Consider the following 18,096-nt stretch of genomic DNA (forward strand, 5'->3'; position numbering starts at 1 on the left):
CCTCACAACTCAAAATAAATGACTGGCTTTCCAGTGTTTTTTGTTTGTTTGTTTTTTTTATTTGTTTGTTTATTTTTTATTCATTTATTGTTTATTTGTTTATTTTTTTAAAGTTTTGATCTCCTCTTGTGTTTAAATGACTGTAGCTACAATCTTCACAATCGGAGCCTTAAGCTAAAAAGCTTACAGCGCCTAGTGTTCCCTGGCAGTCTCCATTCCAAGTACTAACTAAGCGCACAAGCTCGGGATTCCTAAGAGTGCTATGGCCATAAGCAATGACTGTTGGCTGTAGAAGACTATTTGTAATGACTGTTCTAAGAGTAACTCTTGTTACAGAGCTGCTTGTAAACTAAAAAGCCTCACAACTCAAAATAAATGACTGGCTTTCCAGTGTTTTTTGTTTGTTTGTTTTTTATTTGTTTGTTTATTTTTTATTCATTTATTGTTTATTTGTTTATTTTTTCAGGTTTGATCTCCTCTTGTGTTTAAATGACTGTAGCTACAATCTTCACAATCGGAGCCTTAAGCTAAGAAGCTTACAGCGCCTAGTGTTCCCTGGCAGTTTCCATTCCAAGTACTAACTAAGCGCACAAGCTCGGGATTCCTAAGAGTGCTATGGCCATAAGCAATGACTGTTGGCTGTAGAAGACTATTTGTAATGACTCTTCTAAGAGTAACTCTTGTTACAGAGCTGCTTATAAACTAAAAAGCCTCACAACTCAAAATAAATGACTGGCTTTCCAGTGTTTTTTGTTTATTTGTTTTTTTATTTGTTTGTTTATTTTTTATTCATTTATTGTTTGTTTATTTATTTATTTTTTTAAGTTTTGATCTCCTCTTGTGTTTAAATGACTGTAGCTACAATCTTCACAATCGGAGCCTTAAGCCAAAAAGCTTACAGCGCCTAGTGTTCCCTGGCAGTCTCCATTCCAAGTACTAACTAAGCGCACAAGCTCGGGATTCCTAAGAGTGCTATGGCCATAAGCAATGACTGTTGGCTGTAGAAGACTATTTGTAATGACTCTTCTAAGAGTAACTCTTGTTACAGAGCTGCTTGTAAACTAAAAAGCCTCACAACTCAAAATAAATGACTGGCTTTCCAGTGTTTTTTGTTTATTTGTTTTTTTATTTGTTTGTTTATTTTTTATTCATTTATTGTTTATTTTTTATTTATTTATTTTTTTTAAGTTTTGATCTCCTCTTGTGTTTAAATGACTGTAGCTACAATCTTCACAATCGGAGCCTTAAGCTAAAAAGCTTACAGCGCCTAGTGTTCCCTGGCAGTCTCCATTCCAAGTACTAACTAAGCGCACAAGCTCGGGATTCCTAAGAGTGCTATGGCCATAAGCAATGACTGTTGGCTGTAGAAGACTATTTGTAATGACTGTTCTAAGAGTAACTCTTGTTACAGAGCTGCTTGTAAACTAAAAAGCCTCACAACTCAAAATAAATGACTGGCTTTCCAGTGTTTTTTGTTTATTTGTTTTTTTATTTGTTTGTTTATTTTTTATTCATTTATTGTTTATTTATTTATTTATTTTTTTAAAGTTTTGATCTCCTCTTGTGTTTAAATGACTGTAGCTACAATCTTCACAATCGGAGCCTTAAGCTAAAAAGCTTACAGCGCCTAGTGTTCCCTGGCAGTCTCCATTCCAAGTACTAACTAAGCGCACAAGCTCGGGATTCCTAAGAGTGCTATGGCCATAAGCAATGACTGTTGGCTGTAGAAGACTATTTGTAATGACTTGTTCTAAGAGTAGCTCTTGTTACAGAGCTGCTTGTAAACTAAAAAGCCTCACAACTCAAAATAAATGACTGGCTTTCCAGTGTTTTTTGTTTGTTTGTTTTTTATTTGTTTGTTTATTTTTTATTCATTTATTGTTTATTTGTTTATTTTTTTAAGTTTTGATCTCCTCTTGTGTTTAAATGACTGTAGCTACAATCTTCACAATCGGAGCCTTAAGCTAAAAAGCTTACAGCGCCTAGTGTTCCCTGGCAGTTTCCATTCCAAGTACTAACTAAGCGCACAAGCTCGGGATTCCTAAGAGTGCTATGGCCTTAAGCAATGACTGTTGGCTGTAGAAGACTATTTGTAATGACAGTTCTAAGAGTAACTCTTGTTACAGAGCTGCTTGTAAACTAAAAAGCCTCACAACTCAAAATAAATGACTGGCTTTCCAGTGTTTTTTTTTGTTTATTTGTTTTTTTATTTGTTTGTTTATTTTTTATTCATTTATTGTTTATTTGTTTATTTTTTTAAAGTTTTGATCTCCTCTTGTGTTTAAATGACTGTAGCTACAATCTTCACAATCGGAGCCTTAAGCTAAAAAGCTTACAGCGCCTAGTGTTCCCTGGCAGTCTCCATTCCAAGTACTAACTAAGCGCACAAGCTCGGGATTCCTAAGAGTGCTATGGCCATAAGCAATGACTGTTGGCTGTAGAAGACTATTTGTAATGACTGTTCTAAGAGTAGCTCTTGTTACAGAGCTGCTTGTAAACTAAAAAGCCTCACAACTCAAAATAAATGACTGGCTTTCCAGTGTTTTTTGTTTGTTTGTTTTTTATTTGTTTGTTTATTTTTTATTCATTTATTGTTTATTTGTTTATTTTTTTTTTTAAAGTTTTGATCTCCTCTCGTGTTTAAATGACTGTAGCTACAATCTTCACAATCGGAGCCTTAAGCTAAAACGCTTACAGCGCCTAGTGTTCCCTGGCAGTCTCCATTCCAAGTACTAACTAAGCGCACAAGCTCGGGATTCCTAAGAGTGCTAAGGCCATAAGCAATGACTGTTGGCTGTAGAAGACTATTTGTAATGACTTGTTCTAAGAGTAGCTCTTGTTACAGAGCTGCTTGTAAACTAAAAAGCCTCACAACTCAAAATAAATGACTGGCTTTCCAGTGTTTTTTGTTTGTTTGTTTTTTATTTGTTTGTTTATTTTTTATTCATTTATTGTTTATTTGTTTATTTTTTTAAGTTTTGATCTCCTCTTGTGTTTAAATGACTGTAGCTACAATCCACAATCGGAGCCTTAAGCTAAAAAGCTTACAGCGCCTAGTGTTCCCTGGCAGTTTCCATTCCAAGTACTAACTAAGCGCACAAGCTCGGGATTCCTAAGAGTGCTATGGCCATAAGCAATGACTGTTGGCTGTAGAAGACTATTTGTAATGACTGTTCTAAGAGTAACTCTTGTTACAGAGCTGCTTGTAAACTAAAAAGCCTCACAACTCAAAATAAATGACTGGATTTCCAGTGTTTTTTGTTTGTTTGTTTTTTTATTTGTTTGTTTATTTTTTAGTCATGTATTGTTTATTTGTTTATTTTTTTAACGTTTTGATCTCCTCTTGTGTTTAAATGACTGTAGCTACAATCTTCACAATCGGAGCCTTAAGCTAAAAAGCTTACAGCGCCTAGTGTTCCCTGGCAGTCTCCATTCCAAGTACTAACTAAGCGCACAAGCTCGGGATTCCTAAGAGTGCTATGGCCATAAGCAATGACTGTTGGCTGTAGAAGACTATTTGTAATGACTGTTCTAAGAGTAACTCTTGTTACAGAGCTGCTTGTAAACTAAAAAGCCTCACAACTCAAAATAAATGACTGGCTTTCCAGTGTTTTTTTTTGTTTATTTGTTTTTTTATTTGTTTGTTTATTTTTTATTCATGTATTGTTTATTTGTTTATTTTTTTAACGTTTTGATCTCCTCTTGTGTTTAAATGACTGTAGCTACAATCTTCACAATCGGAGCCTTAAGCTAAAAAGCTTACAGCGCCTAGTGTTCCCTGGCAGTCTCCATTCCAAGTACTAACTAAGCGCACAAGCTCGGGATTCCTAAGAGTGCTATGGCCATAAGCAATGACTGTTGGCTGTATAAGACTATTTGTAATGACTCTTCTAAGAGTAACTCTTGTTACAGAGCTGCTTGTAAACTAAAAAGCCTCACAACTCAAAATAAATGACTGGCTTTCCAGTGTTTTTTTGTTTGTTTGTTTTTTTTATTTGTTTGTTTATTTTTTATTCATGTATTGTTTATTTGTTTATTTTTTTAACGTTTTGATCTCCTCTTGTGTTTAAATGACTGTAGCTACAATCTTCACAATCGGAGCCTTAAGCTAAAAAGCTTACAGCGCCTAGTGTTCCCTGGCAGTCTCCATTCCAAGTACTAACTAAGCGCACAAGCTCGGGATTCCTAAGAGTGCTATGGCCATAAGCAATGACTGTTGGCTGTAGAAGACTATTTGTAATGACTTGTTCTAAGAGTAGCTCTTGTTACAGAGCTGCTTGTAAACTAAAAAGCCTCACAACTCAAAATAAATGACTGGCTTTCCAGTGTTTTTTGTTTGTTTGTTTTTTATTTGTTTGTTTATTTTTTATTCATTTATTGTTTATTTGTTTATTTTTTTAAGTTTTGATCTCCTCTTGTGTTTAAATGACTGTAGCTACAATCTTCACAATCGGAGCCTTAAGCTAAAAAGCTTACAGCGCCTAGTGTTCCCTGGCAGTTTCCATTCCAAGTACTAACTAAGCGCACAAGCTCGGGATTCCTAAGAGTGCTATGGCCATAAGCAATGACTGTTGGCTGTAGAAGACTATTTGTAATGACTGTTCTAAGAGTAACTCTTGTTACAGAGCTGCTTGTAAACTAAAAAGCCTCACAACTCAAAATAAATGACTGGCTTTCCAGTGTTTTTTTTGTTTATTTGTTTTTTTATTTGTTTGTTTATTTTTTATTCATTTATTGTTTATTTGTTTATTTTTTTTAAGTTTTGATCTCCTCTTGTGTTTAAATGACTGTAGCTACAATCTTCACAATCGGAGCCTTAAGCTAAAAAGCTTACAGCGCCTAGTGTTCCCTGGCAGTCTCCATTCCAAGTACTAACTAAGCGCACAAGCTCGGGATTCCTAAGAGTGCTATGGCCATAAGCAATGACTGTTGGCTGTAGAAGACTATTTGTAATGACTCTTCTAAGAGTAACTCTTGTTACAGAGCTGCTTGTAAACTAAAAAGCCTCACAACTCAAAATAAATGACTGGCTTTCCAGTGTTTTTTTTTGTTTATTTGTTTTTTTATTTGTTTGTTTATTTTTTATTCATTTATTGTTTATTTGTTTATTTTTTTAAAGTTTTGATCTCCTCTTGTGTTTAAATGACTGTAGCTACAATCTTCACAATCGGAGCCTTAAGCTAAAAAGCTTACAGCGCCTAGTGTTCCCTGGCAGTTTCCATTCCAAGTACTAACTAAGCGCACAAGCTCGGGATTCCTAAGAGTGCTATGGCCATAAGCAATGACTGTTGGCTGTAGAAGACTATTTGTAATGACTCTTCTAAGAGTAACTCTTGTTACAGAGCTGCTTGTAAACTAAAAAGCCTCACAACTCAAAATAAATGACTGGCTTTTCCAGTGTTTTTTTTTTGTTTGTTTTTTTTATTTGTTTGTTTATTTTTTATTCATGTATTGTTTATTTGTTTATTTTTTTAACGTTTTGATCTCCTCTTGTGTTTAAATGACTGTAGCTACAATCTTCACAATCGGAGCCTTAAGCTAAAAAGCTTACAGCGCCTAGTGTTCCCTGGCAGTCTCCATTCCAAGTACTAACTAAGCGCACAAGCTCGGGATTCCTAAGAGTGCTATGGCCATAAGCAATGACTGTTGGCTGTAGAAGACTATTTGTAATGACTTGTTCTAAGAGTAGCTCTTGTTACAAAGCTGCTTGTAAACTAAAAAGCCTCACAACTCAAAATAAATGACTGGCTTTCCAGTGTTTTTTGTTTGTTTGTTTTTTATTTGTTTGTTTATTTTTTATTCATTTATTGTTTATTTGTTTATTTTTTTAAGTTTTGATCTCCTCTTGTGTTTAAATGACTGTAGCTACAATCTTCACAATCGGAGCCTTAAGCTAAAAAGCTTACAGCGCCTAGTGTTCCCTGGCAGTTTCCATTCCAAGTACTAACTAAGCGCACAAGCTCGGGATTCCTAAGAGTGCTATGGCCATAAGCAATGACTGTTGGCTGTAGAAGACTATTTGTAATGACTGTTCTAAGAGTAACTCTTGTTACAGAGCTGCTTGTAAACTAAAAAGCCTCACAACTCAAAATAAATGACTGGCTTTCCAGTGTTTTTTTTGTTTATTTGTTTTTTTATTTGTTTGTTTATTTTTTATTCATTTATTGTTTATTTGTTTATTTTTTTAAAGTTTTGATCTCCTCTTGTGTTTAAATGACTGTAGCTACAATCTTCACAATCGGAGCCTTAAGCTAAAAAGCTTACAGCGCCTAGTGTTCCCTGGCAGTTTCCATTCCAAGTACTAACTAAGCGCACAAGCTCGGGATTCCTAAGAGTGCTATGGCCATAAGCAATGACTGTTGGCTGTAGAAGACTATTTGTAATGACTGTTCTAAGAGTAACTCTTGTTACAGAGCTGCTTGTAAACTAAAAAGCCTCACAACTCAAAATAAATGACTGGCTTTCCAGTGTTTTTTTTGTTTATTTGTTTTTTTTTATTTGTTTGTTTATTTTTTATTCATGTATTGTTTATTTGTTTATTTTTTTAACGTTTTGATCTCCTCTTGTGTTTAAATGACTGTAGCTACAATCTTCACAATCGGAGCCTTAAGCTAAAAAGCTTACAGCGCCTAGTGTTCCCTGGCAGTCTCCATTCCAAGTACTAACTAAGCGCACAAGCTCGGGATTCCTAAGAGTGCTATGGCCATAAGCAATGACTGTTGGCTGTAGAAGACTATTTGTAATGACTTGTTCTAAGAGTAGCTCTTGTTACAGAGCTGCTTGTAAACTAAAAAGCCTCACAACTCAAAATAAATGACTGGCTTTCCAGTGTTTTTTGTTTGTTTGTTTTTTATTTGTTTGTTTATTTTTTATTCATTTATTGTTTATTTGTTTATTTTTTTAACGTTTTGATCTCCTCTTGTGTTTAAATGACTGTAGCTACAATCTTCACAATCGGAGCCTTAAGCTAAAAAGCTTACAGCGCCTAGTGTTCCCTGGCAGTCTCCATTCCAAGTACTAACTAAGCGCACAAGCTCGGGATTCCTAAGAGTGCTATGGCCATAAGCAATGACTGTTGGCTGTAGAAGACTATTTGTAATGACTGTTCTAAGAGTAACTCTTGTTACAGAGCTGCTTGTAAACTAAAAAGCCTCACAACTCAAAATAAATGACTGGCTTTCCAGTGTTTTTTGTTTGTTTGTTTTTTTATTTGTTTGTTTATTTTTTATTCATGTATTGTTTATTTGTTTATTTTTTTAACGTTTTGATCTCCTCTTGTGTTTAAATGACTGTAGCTACAATCTTCACAATCGGAGCCTTAAGCTAAAAAGCTTACAGCGACTAGTGTTCCCTGGCAGTTTCCATTCCAAGTACTAACTAAGCGCACAAGCTCGGGATTCCTAAGAGTGCTATGGCCATAAGCAATGACTGTTGGCCGTAGAAGACTATTTGTAATGACTGTTCTAAGAGTAACTCTTGTTACAGAGCTGCTTGTAAACTAAAAAGCCTCACAACTCAAAATAAATGACTGGCTTTCCAGTGTTTTTTTTGTTTATTTGTTTTTTTATTTGTTTGTTTATTTTTTATTCATTTATTGTTTATTTGTTTATTTTTTTAAAGTTTTGATCTCCTCTTGTGTTTAAATGACTGTAGCTACAATCTTCACAATCGGAGCCTTAAGCTAAAAAGCTTACAGCGCCTAGTGTTCCCTGGCAGTCTCCATTCCAAGTACTAACTAAGCGCACAAGCTCGGGATTCCTAAGAGTGCTATGGCCATAAGCAATGACTGTTGGCTGTAGAAGACTATTTGTAATGACTGTTCTAAGAGTAACTCTTGTTACAGAGCTGCTTGCAAACTAAAAAGCCTCACAACTCAAAATAAATGACTGGCTTTCCAGTGTTTTTTGTTTGTTTGTTTTTTTATTTGTTTGTTTATTTTTTATTCATGTATTGTTTATTTGTTTATTTTTTTAACGTTTTGATCTCCTCTTGTGTTTAAATGACTGTAGCTACAATCTTCACAATCGGAGCCTTAAGCTAAAAAGCTTACAGCGCCTAGTGTTCCCTGGCAGTCTCCATTCCAAGTACTAACTAAGCGCACAAGCTCGGGATTCCTAAGAGTGCTATGGCCATAAGCAATGACTGTTGGCTGTAGAAGACTATTTGTAATGACTGTTCTAAGAGTAACTCTTGTTACAGAGCTGCTTGCAAACTAAAAAGCCTCACAACTCAAAATAAATGACTGGCTTTCCAGTGTTTTTTGTTTGTTTGTTTGTTTTTTATTTGTTTGTTTATTTTTTATTCATTTATTGTTTATTTGTTTTTTTTTTTTCAGGTTTGATCTCCTTTTGTGTTTAAATGACTATACTACAATCTTCACAATCGGAGCCTTAAGCTAAAAAGCTTACAGCGCCTAGTGTTCCCTGGCAGTCTCCATTCCAAGTACTAACTAAGCGCACAAGCTCGGGATTCCTAAGAGTGCTATGGCCATAAGCAATGACTGTTGGCTGTAGAAGACTATTTGTAATGACTGTTCTAAGAGTAACTCTTGTTACAGAGCTGCTTGTAAACTAAAAAGCCTTACAACTCAAAATAAATGACTGGCTTTCCAGTGTTTTTTTTTTTTTGTTTATTTGTTTTTTTATTTGTTTGTTTATTTTTTATTCATTTATTGTTTATTTGTTTATTTTTTTAAAGTTTTGATCTCCTCTTGTGTTTAAATGACTGTAGCTACAATCTTCACAATCGGAGCCTTAAGCTAAAAAGCTTACAGCGCCTAGTGTTCCCTGGCAGTCTCCATTCCAAGTACTAACTAAGCGCACAAGCTCGGGATTCCTAAGAGTGCTATGGCCATAAGCAATGACTGTTGGCTGTAGAAGACTATTTGTAATGACTGTTCTAAGAGTAACTCTTGTTACAGAGCTGCTTGTAAACTAAAAAGCCTTACAACTCAAAATAAATGACTGGCTTTCCAGTGTTTTTTTTTTTGTTTATTTGTTTTTTTATTTGTTTGTTTATTTTTTATTCATTTATTGTTTATTTGTTTATTTTTTTAAAGTTTTGATCTCCTCTTGTGTTTAAATGACTGTAGCTACAATCTTCACAATCGGAGCCTTAAGCTAAAAAGCTTACAGCGCCTAGTGTTCCCTGGCAGTCTCCATTCCAAGTACTAACTAAGCGCACAAGCTCGGGATTCCTAAGAGTGCTATGGCCATAAGCAATGACTGTTGCCTGTAGAAGACTATTTGTAATGACTCTTCTAAGAGTAACTCTTGTTACAGAGCTGCTTGTAAACTAAAAAGCCTCACAACTCAAAATAAATGACTGGCTTTCCAGTGTTTTTTGTTTGTTTGTTTGTTTTATTTGTTTGTTTATTTTTTATTCATGTATTGTTTATTTGTTTATTTTTTTAACGTTTTGATCTCCTCTTGTGTTTAAATGACTGTAGCTACAATCTTCACAATCGGAGCCTTAAGCTAAAAAGCTTACAGCGCCTAGTGTTCCCTGGCAGTCTCCATTCCAAGTACTAACTAAGCGCACAAGCTCGGGATTCCTAAGAGTGCTATGGCCATAAGCAATGACTGTTGGCTGTAGAAGACTATTTGTAATGACTCTTCTAAGAGTAACTCTTGTTACAGAGCTGCTTGTAAACTAAAAAGCCTCACAACTCAAAATAAATGTCTGGCTTTCCAGTGTTTTTTGTTTGTTTGTTTGTTTTTTATTTGTTTGTTTATTTTTTATTCATTTATTGTTTATTTGTTTATTTTTTTTCAGTTTTGATCTCCTCTTGTGTTTAAATGACTGTACTACAATCTTCACAATCGGAGCCTTAAGCTAAAAAGCTTACAGCGCCTAGTGTTCCCTGGCAGTCTCCATTCCAAGTACTAACTAAGCGCACAAGCTCGGGATTCCTAAGAGTGCTATGGCCATAAGCAATGACTGTTGGCTGTAGAAGACTATTTGTAATGACTGTTCTAAGAGTAACTCTTGTTACAGAGCTGCTTGTAAACTAAAAAGCCTCACAACTCAAAATAAATGACTGGCTTTCCAGTGTTTTTTGTTTATTTGTTTTTTTATTTGTTTGTTTATTTTTTATTCATGTATTGTTTATTTGTTTATTTTTTTTAAAGTTTTGATCTCCTCTTGTGTTTAAATGACTGTAGCTACAATCTTCACAATCGGAGCCTTAAGCTAAAAAGCTTACAGCGCCTAGTGTTCCCTGGCAGTCTCCATTCCAAGTACTAACTAAGCGCACAAGCTCGGGATTCCTAAGAGTGCTATGGCCATAAGCAATGACTGTTGGCTGTAGAAGACTATTTGTAATGACTCTTCTAAGAGTAACTCTTGTTACAGAGCTGCTTGCAAACTAAAAAGCCTCACAACTCAAAATAAATGTCTGGCTTTCCAGTGTTTTTTGTTTGTTTGTTTGTTTTTTATTTGTTTGTTTATTTTTTATTCATTTATTGTTTATTTGTTTATTTTTTTTTCAGGTTTGATCTCCTCTTGTGTTTAAATGACTGTAGCTACAATCTTCACAATCGGAGCCTTAAGCTAAAAAGCTTACAGCGCCTAGTGTTCCCTGGCAGTCTCCATTCCAAGTACTAACTAAGCGCACAAGCTCGGGATTCCTAAGAGTGCTATGGCCATAAGCAATGACTGTTGGCTGTAGAAGACTATTTGTAATGACTGTTCTAAGAGTGACTCTTGTTACAGAGCTGATTGTAAACTAAAAAGCCTCACAACTCAAAATAAATGACTGGCTTTCCAGTGTTTTTTGTTTATTGGTTTTTTTATTTGTTTGTTTATTTTTTATTCATTTATTGTTTATTTTTTTAAAGTTTTGATCTCCTCTTGTGTTTAAATGACTGTAGCTACAATCTTCACAATCGGAGCCTCAAGCTAAAAAGCTTACAGCGCCTAGTGTTCCCTGGCAGTCTCCATTCCAAGTACTAACTAAGCGCACAAGCTCGGGATTCCTAAGAGTGCTATGGCCATAAGCAATGACTGTTGGCTGTAGAAGACTATTTGTAATGACTGTTCTAAGAGTAACTCTTGTTACAGAGCTGCTTGCAAACTAAAAAGCCTCACAACTCAAAATAAATGACTGGCTTTCCAGTGTTTTTTGTTTGTTTGTTTGTTTTTTATTTGTTTGTTTATTTTTTATTCATTTATTGTTTATTTGTTTATTTTTTTTTCAGGTTTGATCTCCTCTTGTGTTTAAATGACTGTAGCTACAATCTTCACAATCGGAGCCTTAAGCTAAAAAGCTTACAGCGCCTAGTGTTCCCTGGCAGTCTCCATTCCAAGTACTAACTAAGCGCACAAGCTCGGGATTCCTAAGAGTGCTATGGCCATAAGCAATGACTGTTGGCTGTAGAAGACTATTTGTAATGACTGTTCTAAGAGTAACTCTTGTTACAGAGCTGCTTGTAAACTAAAAAGCCTCACAACTCAAAATAAATGACTGGCTTTCCAGTGTTTTTTGTTTATTTGTTTTTTTATTTGTTTGTTTATTTTTTATTCATTTATTGTTTATTTTTTTAAAGTTTTGATCTCCTCTTGTGTTTAAATGACTGTAGCTACAATCTTCACAATCGGAGCCTTAAGCTAAAAAGCTTACAGCGCCTAGTGTTCCCTGGCAGTCTCCATTCCAAGTACTAACTAAGCGCACAAGCTCGGGATTCCTAAGAGTGCTATGGCCATAAGCAATGACTGTTGGCTGTAGAAGACTATTTGTAATGACTGTTCTAAAAGTAACTCTTGTTACAGAGCTGCTTGCAAACTAAAAAGCCTCACAACTCAAAATAAATGACTGGCTTTCCAGTGTTTTTTGTTTGTTTGTTTGTTTTTTATTTGTTTGTTTATTTTTTATTCATTTATTGTTTATTTGTTTATTTTTTTTTAGGGTTTGATCTCCTCTTGTGTTTAAATGACTATACTACAATCTTCACAATCGGAGCCTTAAGCTAAAAAGCTTACAGCGCCTAGTGTTCCCTGGCAGTCTCCATTCCAAGTACTAACTAAGCGCACAAGCTCGGGATTCCTAAGAGTGCTATGGCCATAAGCAATGACTGTTGGCTGTAGAAGACTATTTGTAATGACTGTTCTAAGAGTAACTCTTGTTACAGAGCTGCTTGTAAACTAAAAAGCCTTACAACTCAAAATAAATGACTGGCTTTCCAGTGTTTTTTTATTGTTTATTTGTTTTTTTATTTGTTTGTTTATTTTTTATTCATTTATTGTTTATTTGTTTATTTTTTTAAAGTTTTGATCTCCTCTTGTGTTTAAATGACTGTAGCTACAATCTTCACAATCGGAGCCTTAAGCTAAAAAGCTTACAGCGCCTAGTGTTCCCTGGCAGTCTCCATTCCAAGTACTAACTAAGCGCACAAGCTCGGGATTCCTAAGAGTGCTATGGCCATAAGCAATGACTGTTGGCTGTAGAAGACTATTTGTAATGACTCTTCTAAGAGTAACTCTTGTTACAGAGCTGCTTGTAAACTAAAAAGCCTCACAACTCAAAATAAATGACTGGCTTTCCAGTGTTTTTTGTTTGTTTGGTTGTTTTATTTGTTTGTTTATTTTTTATTCATGTATTGTTTATTTGTTTATTTTTTTAACGTTTTGATCTCCTCTTGTGTTTAAATGACTGTAGCTACAATCTTCACAATCTGAGCCTTAAGCTAAAAAGCTTACAGCGCCTAGTGTTCCCTGGCAGTCTCCATTCCAAGTACTAACTAAGCGCACAAGCTCGGGATTCCTAAGAGTGCTATGGCCATAAGCAATGACTGTTGGCTGTAGAAGACTATTTGTAATGACTCTTCTAAGAGTAACTCTTGTTACAGAGCTGCTTGCAAACTAAAAAGCCTCACAACTCAAAATAAATGACTGGCTTTCCAGTGTTTTTTGTTTGTTTGTTTGTTTTTTATTTGTTTGTTTATTTTTTATTCATTTATTGTTTATTTGTTTATTTTTTTTCAGGTTTGATCTCCTCTTGTGTTTAAATGACTGTACTACAATCTTCACAATCGGAGCCTTAAGCTAAAAAGCTTACAGCGCCTAGTGTTCCCTGGCAGTCTCCATTCCAAGTACTAACTAAGCGCACAAGCTCGGGATTCCTAAGAGTGCTATGGCCATAAGCAATGACTGTTGGCTGTAGAAGACTATTTGTAATGACTGTTCTAAGAGTAACTCTTGTTACAGAGCTGCTTGTAAACTAAAAAGCCTCACAACTCAAAATAAATGACTGGCTTTCCAGTGTTTTTTGTTTATTTGTTTTTTTATTTGTTTGTTTATTTTTTATTCATGTATTGTTTATTTGTTTATTTTTTTTAAAGTTTTGATCTCCTCTTGTGTTTAAATGACTGTAGCTACAATCTTCACAATCGGAGCCTTAAGCTAAAAAGCTTACAGCGCCTAGTGTTCCCTGGCAGTCTCCATTCCAAGTACTAACTAAGCGCACAAGCTCGGGATTCCTAAGAGTGCTATGGCCATAAGCAATGACTGTTGGCTGTAGAAGACTATTTGTAATGACTGTTCTAAGAGTAACTCTTGTTATAGAGCTGCTTGTAAACTAAAAAGCCTCACATCTCAAAATAAATGACTGGCTTTCCAGTGTTTTTTGTTTATTTGTTTTTTTATTTGTTTGTTTATTTTTTATTCATGTATTGTTTATTTGGTTATTTTTTTTAAGTTTTGATCTCCTCTTGTGTTTAAATGACTGTAGCTACAATCTTCACAATCGGAGCCTTAAGCTAAAAAGCTTACAGCGCCTAGTGTTCCCTGGCAGTCTCCATTCCAAGTACTAACTAAGCGCACAAGCTCGGGATTCCTAAGAGTGCTATGGCCATAAGCAATGACTGTTGGCTGTAGAAGACTATTTGTAATGACTCTTCTAAGAGTAACTCTTGTTACAGAGCTGCTTGTAAACTAAAAAGCCTCAAAACTCAAAATAAATGACTGGCTTTCCAGTGTTTTTTGTTTGTTTGTTTTTTTTATATGTTTGTTTATTTTTTATTCATTTATTGTTTATTTGTTTATTTTTTTTTAAGTTTTGATCTCCTCTTGTGTTTAAATGACTGTAGCTACAATCTTCACAATCAGAGCCTTAAGCTAAAAAGCTTACAGCGCCTAGTGTTCCCTGGCAGTCTCCATTCCAAATACTAACTAAGCGCACAAGCTCGGGATTCCTAAGAGTGCTATGGCCATAAGCAATGACTGTTGGCTGTAGAAGACTATTTGTAATGACTGTTCTTAGAGTAACTCTTGTTACAGAGCTGCTTGTAAGCTAAAAAGCCTCACAACTCAAAATAAATGACTGGCTTTCCAGTGTTTTTTGTTTGTTTGTTTGTTTTATTTGTTTGTTTATTTTTTATTCATTTATTGTTTATTTGTTTATTTTTTTCAGGTTTGATCTCCTCTTGTGTTTGAATGACTGTAGCTACAATCTTCACAATAGGAGCCTTAAGCTAAAAAGCTTACAGCGCCTAGTGTTCCCTGGCAGTCTCCATTCCAAGTACTAACTAAGCGCATAAGCTCGGGATTCCTAAGAGTGCTATGGCCATAAGCAATGACTGTTGGCTGTAGAAGACTATTTGTAATGACTGTTCTAAGAGTAACTCTTGTTACAGAGCTGCTTGTAAACTAAAAAGCCTCACATCTCAAAATAAATGACTGGCTTTCCAGTGTTTTTTGTTTATTTGTTTTTTTATTTGTTTGTTTATTTTTTATTCATGTATTGTTTATTTGGTTATTTTTTTTAAGTTTTGATCTCCTCTTGTGTTTAAATGACTGTAGCTACAATCTTCACAATCGGAGCCTTAAGCTAAAAAGCTTACAGCGCCTAGTGTTCCCTGGCACTCTCCATTCCAAGTACTAACTAAGCGCACAAGCTCGGGATTCCTAAGAGTGCTATGGCCATAAGCAATGACTGTTGGCTGTAGAAGACTATTTGTAATGACTGTTCTAAGAGTAGCTCTTGTTACAGAGCTGCTTGTAAACTAAAAAGCCTCACAACTCAAAATAAATGACTGGCTTTCCAGTGTTTTTTGTTTATTTGTTTTTTTACTTGTTTGTTTATTTTTTATTCATTTATTGTTTATTTGTTTATTTTTTTAAAGTTTTGATCTCCTCTTGTGTTTAAATGACTGTAGCTACAATCTTCACAATCGGAGCCTTAAGCTAAAAAGCTTACAGCGCCTAGTGTTCCCTGGCAGTCTCCATTCCAAGTACTAACTAAGCGCACAAGCTCGGGATTCCTAAGAGTGCTATGGCCATAAGCAATGACTGTTGGCTGTAGAAGACAATTTGTAATGACTGTTCTAAGAGTAACTCTTGTTACAGAGCTGCTTGTAAACTAAAAAGCCTCACATCTCAAAATAAATGACTGGCTTTCCAGTGTTTTTTGTTTATTTGTTTTTTTATTTGTTTGTTTATTTTTTATTCATTTATTGTTTATTTGTTTATTTTTTTTAAAGTTTTGATCTCCTCTTGTGTTTAAATGACTGTAGCTACAATCTTCACAATCGGAGCCTTAAGCTAAAAAGCTTACAGCGCCTAGTGTTCCCTGGCAGTCTCCATTCCAAGTACTAACTAAGCGCACAAGCTCGGGATTCCTAAGAGTGCTATGGCCATAAGCAATGACTGTTGGCTGTAGAAGACTATTTGTAATGACTGTTCTAAGAGTAACTCTTGTTACAGAGCTGCTTGTAAACTAAAAAGCCTCACATCTCAAAATAAATGACTGGCTTTCCAGTGTTTTTTGTTTATTTGTTTTTTTATTTGTTTGTTTATTTTTTATTCATGTATTGTTTATTTGGTTATTTTTTTTCAGGTTTGATCTCCTCTTGTGTTTGAATGACTGTAGCTACAATCTTCACAATAGGAGCCTTAAGCTAAAAAGCTTACAGCGCCTAGTGTTCCCTGGCAGTCTCCATTCCAAGTACTAACTAAGCGCATAAGCTCGGGATTCCTAAGAGTGCTATGGCCATAAGCAATGACTGTTGGCTGTAGAAGACTATTTGTAATGACTGTTCTAAGAGTAACTCTTGTTACAGAGCTGCTTGTAAACTAAAAAGCCTCACATCTCAAAATAAATGACTGACTTTCCAGTGTTTTTTGTTTATTTGTTTTTTTATTTGTTTGTTTATTTTTTATTCATTTATTGTTTATTTGTTTATTTTTTTTAAAGTTTTGATCTCCTCTTGTGTTTAAATGACTGTAGCTACAGTCTTCACAATCGGAGCCTTAAGCTAAAAAGCTTACAGCGCCTAGTGTTCCCTGGCAGTCTCCATTCCAAGTACTAACTAAGCGCACAAGCTCGGGATTCCTAAGAGTGCTATGGCCATAAGCAATGACTGTTGGCTGTAGAAGACTATTTGTAATGACTGTTCTAAGAGTAACTCTTGTTACAGAGCTGCTTGTAAACTAAAAAGCCTCACATCTCAAAATAAATGACTGGCTTTCCAGTGTTTTTTGTTTATTTGTTTTTTTATTTGTTTGTTTATTTTTTATTCATGTATTGTTTATTTGGTTATTTTTTTTCAGGTTTGATCTCCTCTTGTGTTTGAATGACTGTAGCTACAATCTTCACAATAGGAGCCTTAAGCTAAAAAGCTTACAGCGCCTAGTGTTCCCTGGCAGTCTCCATTCCAAGTACTAACTAAGCGCACAACATCGGGATTCCTAAGAGTGCTATGGCCATAAGCAATGACTGTTGGCTGAAGCAGACAATTTGTAATGACTGTTCTAAGAGTAACACTTGTTAAAGAGCTGCTTGTAAACTAAAAGGCCTCACAACTCAAAATAAATGACTGGCTTTCCAGTGTTTTTTGTTTGTTTGTTTTTTTATTTGTTTGTTTATTTTTTTTATTCATTTATTGTTCATTTGTTTATTTTTTTAAAGTTTTGATCTCTTCTTGTGTATAAATGACTGTAGCTACAATCTTCACAACCGGAGCCTTAAGCTAAAAAGCTTACAGCGCCTAGTGTTCCCTGGCAGTCTCCATTCCAAGTACTAACTAAGCGCACAAGCTCGGGATTCCTAAGAGTGCTATGGCCATAAGCAATGACTGTTGGCTGTAGAAGACTATTTGTAATGACTGTTCTAAGAGTAACTCTTGTTACAGAGCTGCTTGTAAACTAAAAAGCCTCACAACTCAAAATAAATGACTGGCTTTCCAGTGTTTTTTGTTTATTTGTTTTTTTATTTGTTTGTTTATTTTTTATTCATTTATTGTTTATTTGTTTATTTTTTAAAAGTTTTGATCTCTTCTTGTGTTTAAATGACTGTAGCTACAATCTTCACAATCGGAGCCTTAAGCTAAAAAGCTTACAGCGCCTAGTGTTCCCTGGCAGTCTCCATTCCAAGTACTAACTAAGCGCACAACATCGGGATTCCTAAGAGTGCTATGGCCATAAGCAATGACTGTTGGCTGTAGCAGACAATTTGTAATGACTGTTCTAAGAGTAACACTTGTTAAAGAGCTGCTTGTAAACTAAAAGGCCTTACAACTCAAAATAAATGACTGGCTTTCCAGTGTTTTTTGTTTGTTTGTTTTTTTATTTGTTTGTTTATTTTTTTATTCATTTATTGTTTATTTGTTTATTTTTTTAAAGTTTTGATCTCTTCTTGTGTTTAAATGACTGTAGCTACAATCTTCACAATCGGAGCCTTAAGCTAAAAAGCTTACAGCGCCTAGTGTTCCCTGGCAGTCTCCATTCCAAGTACTAACTAAGCGCACAAGCTCGGGATTCCTAAGAGTGCTATGGCCATAAGCAATGACTGTTGGCTGTAGAAGACTATTTGTAATGACTGTTCTAAGAGTAACTCTTGTTACAGAGCTGCTTGTAAACTAAAAAGCCTCACAACTCAAAATAAATGACGGGCTTTCCAGTGTTTTTTATTCATTTATTGTTTATTTGTTTATTTTTTATTCATTTATTGTTTATTTGTTTATTTTTTTTAAGTTTTTATCTCCTCTTGTGTTTAAATGACTGTAGCTACAATCTTCACAATCGGAGCCTTAAGCTAAAAAGCTTACAGCGCCTAGTGTTCCCTGGCAGTCTCCATTCCAAGTACTAACTAAGCGCACAAGC

Source organism: Hoplias malabaricus, chromosome X1 (assembly GCF_029633855.1).
Source record: "Hoplias malabaricus isolate fHopMal1 chromosome X1, fHopMal1.hap1, whole genome shotgun sequence".
NCBI classification, from domain to species: Eukaryota; Metazoa; Chordata; class Actinopteri; order Characiformes; family Erythrinidae; genus Hoplias; species Hoplias malabaricus.